At 36.5% G+C, this 8,736-nt stretch overlaps 1 pseudogene; it reads left to right on the top strand.

Annotated features, from left to right (window-relative positions):
- The first annotated feature begins 6,799 nt into the window (after window positions 1-6,799).
- On the top strand, window positions 6,800-8,509 carry LOC122692252 (annotated as a pseudogene).
- The last annotated feature ends 227 nt before the right edge of the window (window positions 8,510-8,736 follow it).

Below are 8,736 nucleotides of genomic sequence, written 5' to 3'. Positions count from 1 at the left end.
AAAATGCACAATGTGAAAGCTGCAAGTTAAGTTTTGTTGTGGTTCATTTGCTAAGCCATGTCCAAATCTTTGCAACCCCGTGAACTGCAGCATGCCAGACTTCCCTGTACTTCACTATCTCCCAGAGTTTGCTCTCATCCTCTGTTACTCCCTTCTCTTCTTGTGCTCAATCTTTACCAGCATCAGGGTCTTTTACAATGAGTTGGATCTTTGCATCAGGTAGCCAAAGTATTACTCTCCACCAAAGCAGTGTCTGCTGGTACACCCTAGGAAAGTTAAAATCCATGCTTCAAATCCTGGTCTCCCACCAGAATTTTTGGTCTCTCAAAACCAGTGGGCAGCTTCAGACCATAAGGGGAATGCTTCCACACAAGGACACATCTTCAGGACCAGGATAGGTAACTGTTTTGCCTGCTTTCAAGAATAAAACTACAGAAAGTCAAACAAAATGAGATCAGAGGAATATGTTCCAAAGGAAAGAACAAGATAAACCCTCCAGGGGAAAAAATAATGAAATGGAGATAGGTAATTTATCTGATAAATACTTCAAAGCAGTAGTGACAAAAATTCTCACTGAATTTGGGAAAAGAATAGAAGAACACAGTAAGAACTTCACCAAAGAACTAGAAAACATCAAAAAGAACTGATCATAACAGAAAAATACAATAAACTGTCAGAAACCATCCAATTCAGAATGTCATATAGAAGAAAGTTTTACTTAGGATAGTTTAAGAAACCTCTAGGATAGAGTCAAGTTACAAATATTTGCATTATAGGGGATCCAGAAAAAAGAGAGAGAGAGAGAAAGGGGCAGAAAATGTATTCCATGAAAATATGGCTGAAAACTTTCCTAGCCTAACAGATATTAAGGGCCAGGAATCCCAGAGAGCCCCAAACAGCATGAATTCAGAGAATCACAAGAAGACATATCATAATTAAAAAGGCAAAAGTTAAAAATAAAGACAGAATTTTAATGACAACAATGACAACAACAAAAAGAAACAGAGTTACATACAAAGGAAACCCCATCAGGCTATCAGGGAATTTTTCAGTAGAAACTTTGCAGTCTAGAAGGGCATGGCATGATACATTTCAAGTATTAAAAGGAAAAAGCCTACAACCAACTCTTCCAGGCAAGGTTATCATTAAGAATTAAAGGAAAGATACAGAGCTTGCTAAAAAAGCAAACAAACAAACTTTATTACTACTAAATCAGCCCTACAAGAAATGTCAAAGGGTCTTTAGAGAAAAAGAAAAAGCCTTTTAAAAAAATAAGAAATATCTCACTGGTAAATGTAACTATATAAGAAATTCAATGGATCAACCACTTAAGTCAGTGTAAAGGTTAAAAGGCAAAAACTGTAAAATCAATTACAACTACAATCAACAACTAAAGGATATACATAGAGAGTAAAATATTACACCAAAACCTAAAATGTAGAGGAGAAAGTAAAAAATATAGAGCTTTTATAATGTGTTTAAACTTAAATGACTATTTCAAACAAGTAGATATATTTATAGGTCAATATACATGAAACTCATAGTAACCACAAATCAAAAACCTGTAACAGACACACAAAAACAAAGAGGAAGGAACCCAAACATAAAACCAAAGAAAATCATCAAACCACAGGGAAAACATTAAAAGAAGAAAAAAAGAGAATTATGAAAACAATAAGAACACAAGTACCAAAATGACAATACATGCACACCTGTCAATAATCACTTTAAATGTCAATGGGCTAAATGTTCCAATTCAAAAAGTCTTAAAAGACAAAGAAGGACATTGTTTAATGATAAAAGGGCCAATTCAAGAAAAGGATATAACATTCATAAACATACATGCAACTAATACAGGTGCACCTAAATATAAAGAAAATATTAACAGACAAAAGAGAGAAATTGACAGTAATGCAAATAGCCACCTATATCAATAGATAGAGCATCCAAATACAAAATCAATAAGGAAACAGTGGTTTTAAATTATATGTTAGATTAGATGGACTTAATACATATCCATAGGACACTCCATCCAAAACCGGTAGAATACACATTCTTTTCAAATGCATATGGGTCTTTCTCCAGGATAGATAATACGCTAGGCCACAAAACAAGTCACAATAAATTTAAGATGATTGCAATTATACCAAGCATTTTTACCAACTATAATAATAAGAAACTAAAAACCAATAACAGGAAGAAAGCTGTGGAGGGCGGGGCACAAAAATGTGGAGACTAAGCAACACACTACTAAAAAAACCAATGAGGCAACAAAGGAAACAAACAAAAAAGTACCTTGAGAAAATGAAAATAGAAACAAGTTTTTCCAAAATCTATGGAATATAGCAAAAGCTCTTCAAGAGGGAAGTTTATACAGATATAGGCTCACCTAAACAGACAAGAAATATCTCAAATCCTTTCCATCTAATGGAATTATTAAAAAAAAAAAAAAAAGCCTAAAATCAGCAGAAGAAAAGAAATAATGAAAAGAAGCAAATAAAATAAACAAACAAAAAAATCAGTAGAACTAAAAGTTTATTATTTGAAAATATAAACAAAATCAATAAACCTTCAGGAAGACACATTAAGAAAGAAAGAGGGTCCAAATAAACATAATTAGAAATGAAAAAAGTTACAACCAATATCACAGAAATACAAATAATTATGAGATTACTATGAACAGTTATATGATAACAAATTGGTTTAATTTAGAAGCAATGGATAAATTGCCAGAAGCATACACTTGTCCAAGACTTTGTCAGGAAGAAATAGAAAAACTGAATGTACTGAATACTAGCATTAAACTGAAGCAGTAATCAAAAAAATCCCAACAAAAAAGTCCAGGACAGTAAGACTTCACAGAAGAATTTTACCAAATATTTACAAAAGAGTTCATACCCATTCTTCTCAAAGTTCTGCAAAATCCTGAAGGAACTGGAATACTTCCAAAGGTATTCTACTATGGTCAGTATTACCCTGATGCCAAAAACAGACAAAGAAACTACAATAAAAGAAAATTAAAAGCCAATAACTCTGACTAACACTCACAAAATTCCTCAATGAAATAGTAACAGACAAAATTCAACCATACTTAAAAAGGATCATACATCATGATAAAGTGGAATTTATTTCAGGGATATAAGGATTATTCAACATCCATAACAATCAACATGACAGAATAAAATTTACCTGATTACCTCAACAGATGCAAAAAAGTATTTGACAAAATGTAACATGCGTTTATGATAAAAATTCAACAAAGCTTGTATTAAGGGAACATATCTAAACATATGTTGAGGGAAGAGCAGAGAAATAGCTCCAGAAAGAATGAAGAGGTTGAACCAAGGCAGAAACGATGCCCATCTGCAGATGTGTCTAGTTGTGAAAGTAAAGTCTGATGCTGTAAAAAAAAAACAATATTGTATAGTAACCTGGAATGTTAGGTCCATGAATCAAGGTAAATTGGGTGTGGTCAAACAGGAGATGGCAAGAGTGAAGATCAATATTTTAGGAATCAGTGAACTAAAATGGATGGGACAGGATGAACTTAATTCAGATGACCATTATATCAACTACTGTGGGCAAGAATCCAGTGGAAGAAATGGAGTAGCCCTCATAGTCAACAAAAAAGTCTGAAATGCAATAGTTGGGTGCAGTCTCAAAAATGACAGAATGATCTCGGTTTGTTACCAAGGCAAACTATTCAACATCACAGTAATCCAAGTCTATGCCCCAGTTACTAACACCGAAGAAGCAGGAAAACAATAGAATGGGAAAGACTAAGATCTCTTCATGAAAATTAGAGATATCAAGCAAATATTTCATGCAAAGATGGGCACAGTAAAGGACAGAAACAGCAAGGACCTAACAGATGCAGAAGAGATTAAGATGCAAAAGAGATTAAAACATGGAAGAACTGTTTTTGTTTTTGTTTTTTTTAAAGTCTTGATAATGCAGATAACCTAAATGGTATGGTCACTCACCTAGAGCCAGGTATCCTGGATTCTGAAGTCAAGTGGACCTTCAGAAACATTACTATGAACAAAGTTAGTGGAGGTGGTGGAATTCCAGCTGAGCTATTTCAAATCCTAAAAGATGATCCTGTTAAAATGTTTCACTCAATATGTCAGCAAATTTGGAAATCTCAGCAATGGCCACAGGACTGGAAAAAGTTAACTTTAATTCCAACCCTAAAGAAGAGGAATGGCAAAGAATGTTCAAACTACCACACAGTTGTGCTCATTTCACATGCTAGCAATGCAATGCAGAAAACCCTTCAAGCTAGGCTTCAACACTATGTGAAAAAAGAACTTCCAGATATATAAACTGGATTTTTAAAAGGCAGAGGAATCAGAGATCAAATTGCCAACATTTGTTGGATCATAGAAAAAGCAAAAGAACAGGAAAACATCTACTTCTGCTTCATTGACTATGCTAAAACCTTTGACTGTGTGGATCACTACAAACTGTGGAAAATTCTTCAAGAGATGGTAATACCAGACCACTTTACCTGGCTCCTGAGAAACCTGTATACAGGTCAAGAAGCAACAGTTAGAACTGGACAAGGAACAACAGACTGGTTCCAAATAGGAAAAGCAGTACATCGAGGCTGTATATTGTCACCCTGCTTATTTAACTTATATGCAGAGTACATCATGCAAAATGCTAGGCTGGATGAATCACAAACTGGAATGAAGTTTGTGCAGAGAAATATCAATAACTTCAGATATACAGATGACACCACCCTAGTAGCAAAAAGTGAGGAAGAACTAAAGAACCTCTTGATGAAGGTGAAAGAGGAGAGTGAAAAGGCTGGCTGAAAATTTAACATTCAAATCACTAAAATCATCGCATCCAGTCCCATCACATCATGGCAAATATATGGGAAAAAAAATGATAACAGTGACAGACTTTATTTTCTTGGGCTCCAAAATCACTGTAGATGGTGACTGGAGCCACAAAATTCAAAGATACTTGCTCCTTGGAAGAAAAGCTAAGGCAAACCAGAGACATCACTTAGCCAACAAAGGTCCATATAGTCAAAGTTATAGTTTTTCCAGTAGTCATGTACAGATGTGAGAGTTGGACCATAAAGAAGGCTGATAGTTGAAGAATTGATGTTTTCAAACTGTGGTGCTAGAAAAGACTCTTGAGAGTCCCTTGGACAGCAAGGAGATCAAACTAGTGAACCTTAGATGGCATCACTGACTCAATGGGCATGCATTTGAGCAAACTCTGGGAGACAGTGAAGGACAGGAATCCTGACGTGCTGCAGTCCATGTGACTGCAGAGTCAGACATGACTGAGTGACTGAACAACAACAACAATCTCAACATAATAAAGGTCATTTATGACAAATCCGTATCTAACATCATATTTAATCATGAAAAACAAAGTATTTTCTGAAAGATCAGGAACAAGACAAACAAGCCCAATTTGACTGCTTTTATTCAATATGTAATTGAAAGTCCTAGTCACAACAATCAGACAATTAGAAAAAAATTTTTTTAAGCAAAATGGAAAAAAGCTCACTGTTCGCAGATGATATTACACTATATATAGAACCTGAAACTGTCATGATATTTTTTGTTAATTGGCTATTTTTGGTGTTAGTTGCTCAGTCATGTCTGACTCTTCACAACCCCATGGACTATAACCCATGAGGCTCCTCTGTCCATGCAATTCTCCAGGTAAGGATAAGTTTTTCAGGATATGAGATTAATATACAGAAATTTATTGCTTCTCCATACACTAATAATTAACTACCAGAAGGAGAAATCAAGAAAATAATGTCACTTACAACTAAATCAAGAGGAATAAAATACCTAGGATAACTAAAGAGGCTAACTACGGAGGTGAAAGACCTATACTCTGAAAACTAGAAAACAATGATGAAGGAAATTCAAGACAATGCAAATAGATAAATATCCTATGTTCATAAATTGGGAGAATTAATATTGTTTAACTAGGCAATCTACAGCTTCAGTGCAATTTCTATCCAAATACCCATAATATTTTTTTACAGAACTAGAACAAATAATCTTAAAATTATATGGCACAACAAAATACCCTGAATAGCAAAAGCAACCTTGAGGAAAAAAGAAAAAAGCTAGAGGTATCAGGCTCCCTGGTTTAAGACTATACTACAAAGCTACAGTAAGCAAAACAGTATAGTACTAGCACAAAAATGGACACATAAATCAGAAGAACAGAGTGGAGAGCCCAGAAATAAACTCATGCACCCGAGGTAAAAAAGGCAAAAGTATACAATGGAGAAAACACAGTCTCTTCAATAACTGTGCTAGGAAAACTAGACAGCTACATGGTAAAAGAATGAAACTAGACTATTTTCTCACACTGGGTGCAAAAATAAAATGGATTAAAGAACTAAGGGTAAGACCTGTAACCATAAAACTCCTAGAATAAAATATGGGCAGTATGCTCTTTGACATCAGTTTTAGTCATAATTTTGAGGTACTCTGTCTCCTTAGGCAAGAGAACAAAAACAGAAATAAATGGGACCTAATCAAATGTGAAAACATTTTCACAGCAAAGGAAACCTTTAACAAAACTAAGAGGCAACCTATTGGATGGAAGAAGATATTTGCAAATGACATGTCTGATAAGAGGTTAACATTCAAAATATATTTTAAAATTATACAAGCAAATATTAAAAAATGAACAATTTAATTTAAAAAACAGCCTGGCACCCAGCCTGCCATGTCCCCAGAGCTCCAGACCAGGTGTGCAGCCATGGCTCAGAAGCATCACCCAGGCGGGCAGTCATTAAAGTGCGAAGATGTCTCTGTACAATGACCTGGGAGTGAAGACCAGTGACGCAAACACATAAGGCTGGTCCAAAACTTTCAAATTTCTGCAGTCTCAGCTCCAGATGAAGAAGGCAGCTCTCACTCAGACCAAGACCCAGAGGACAATATAAAGTACAGTCTTAGGTTCAGTAATCAATCTGAAGCAAGGTGATTCTTCAGATGAGCAGCAGATCCCCCTCTGCACTTAGCCACGGGACTCAAGAACCTTGTTCCCAGGTTGTTTTCTGCAGAAGGTTTGATCCTCTTATCTGATCAATATGAGCCCAGCTTTCCTAACGATTATGAGAAAGCAGTGAAGCACCAAAGAGAGGAGCAACAGATACAGTGGGAGCTGGAAAGACAGAAGGAAATAGAAGAGAGAGAAAAGAAATGTAAAGACAGGCATGAAGCTAGTAGGCTTTCCAGGCGACCAGAACCAGATTCTGATGAACGTTATGACCAAGAGAGGAGCAAGATGGGTGGAGCTGCCATCACACCATCCACTTCTCTTATTGAGAAGGACAAAGAGTTACCCTGAGACTTCCCCATGAAGAGGATTCAAGACCTCTCTCACAGTCTTCCAAAGATGCTATTCCTCCCACTGTGTACAAGGAACAAGACAAACCCAGATCCCCATTCAGCCTTAGCAACTCTTTCCTCACCAACATGGGGGTAGGGTAGCATATAAAATCATGCAGAATTTCAGCTTCTGGGAAGGCCACAGTCTTAGGAAGCACCAGCAGGGCCTGAGCATCACACTGTCAGTGGAGACCAGAAAGTGGGAGGTGGGGGGAGGCACGGCAAGATCATATGCCTGACACCATCAAGAAAGATTCAGCCAAGAAGTTGGATTTAAATCCATTAACTAAAATACTTGTGCCCTACCAAAGTGGTCCCACTCAAGAACATGATTGATGCAGGAGAGGTGGATGAAGACTTGGAAGTTGAAATCAAGGAAGAGTGAAAAATAAGGCAAAGTTGGAAAATGTGATATTTGAAATTCCCAGTACCCTTGATTGTAGGAGACAAGAAGAATAAAAGAAAAGCAGGCCCCTGCAAGGGCTGCAAAATAAATTTATAATTATTGATAAACTGGGTGCTATAAGGCATGAGACTCTTGGAACAAGTCAGGAGGGAACAGTTCATAATCTCAAAAACAAGATATGATCCTGGGGTTGGAAAACCGACCCCAGACTGTTTCTCAACTGGCGTCTCAGAGCCACATGTTTTATGTATCTGGTGGAAAATCTATAGATAAGAATATTAGTCTTAGTTATTGATTTGTTATTGATTACTTTTTCCTAATTACTCAATGATTAATGATCATTTTGTTCTTTGGCCCTGAAGGCCACATGAGTTATAGTTTCATTCACGACTGAAAGTATAATAAAGTATAATAAAGCTGGCTTGGATTCAGTTTCAGCACCTTCACCTCGGAGCAGTGTTGGTCCCCTGATCCTCGCTTTTCTCTGAATTCTTGTGTCTTGTTTCTTATTCTCTTGCCGTATCACGCTTTGGAAACCCTGCTTGTCCAGCCGGTCTTGACACTTAATGATGAAGCAGTCTGAAAATTTTTAGAATTCCAGAGGGTTGAGTCTGTTGGTGATCTGAATGGGAAGTATTTTGGTGGACAGGTGCTCAAAACATGTTTCTACAACTTAGATAGATTCAGGGCCTTGGATTTGGTAGAACAAGTTTGATTTTAAAAACTAGAGCCTGAGTCATCTCCAGTGATCCTTCAGTGAGCTGCAGACTGAGCAGAGGAGAACAAGGTAACAGGAAGCCTTCATAGCTGTGGGCACAGGGAAGGACTTCTAAGACATATGTTGACTGATTCTTTTTTTTATTTTGTGGTTTTTTAATATAGCATAAAAATCCTTCTAAAACACACACACACACACACACACACACACACACATATACATAT

Source organism: Cervus elaphus, chromosome 1 (genome assembly GCF_910594005.1).
Source record: "Cervus elaphus chromosome 1, mCerEla1.1, whole genome shotgun sequence".
Classification (NCBI taxonomy): Eukaryota; Metazoa; Chordata; class Mammalia; order Artiodactyla; family Cervidae; genus Cervus; species Cervus elaphus.
Note: the sequence above shows the minus strand (reverse complement) of the source record. Positions and strands in the feature narration are given on the sequence as shown.